This window comes from Cariama cristata, unplaced genomic scaffold (assembly GCF_000690535.1).
Source record: "Cariama cristata isolate BGI_N322 unplaced genomic scaffold, ASM69053v1 scaffold14512, whole genome shotgun sequence".
Lineage (NCBI taxonomy): Eukaryota > Metazoa > Chordata > Aves > Cariamiformes > Cariamidae > Cariama > Cariama cristata.
This window is the reverse complement of record NW_009605601.1, coordinates 26,470-26,839: the sequence shown is the minus strand read 5'-3', so window position 1 is coordinate 26,839 and position 370 is coordinate 26,470. Positions and strand designations below refer to the sequence as shown.

At 58.4% G+C, this 370-nt stretch overlaps 1 protein-coding gene across 1 annotated transcript in view; it reads right to left on the bottom strand.

Annotated features, from left to right (window-relative positions):
• The window catches only part of DCTN1 (dynactin 1), a gene marked incomplete at its 5' end in the record, with an annotated part of 22,423 nt that overhangs the window by 231 nt on the left and 21,822 nt on the right, over positions 1–370 (bottom strand). The gene's annotated exons all lie outside the window — the stretch shown is intronic.

The following is a 370-nucleotide window of genomic DNA, read 5'->3' as shown; positions in this document are numbered from 1 at the left end:
AGTCCGAGACCCGAGGGCTCCTGGCTTTGTCATCCATCCTACTGCTGCTGCTGTGGCTTCAAGCACAAACCTGCTGGCCCAGGAGCTGGAGCCCCACCAGCCTCCACTGCAGACTGCAGTACAGCACACCAAGGAAGGATTTATCCGTACTGAACCCAACCTCTCCTCAGCTCTTCTGCCCAGCTTTTACACTGCAAGCCAGCCCTGCCTCCACCCTGCAGGCTGCACCTCCCTACTTGTCCACAGGCTCGCTCTTGGCCACTTGTAGCCCAGCAACGGTAGTCACAATGTGCCAGAACAAGAGGACCCTTTCCCAGGACCCTCTGCCAGCCTGTGCTCTGCCGTGCACCATTAAAACGTGCTGGTTCCA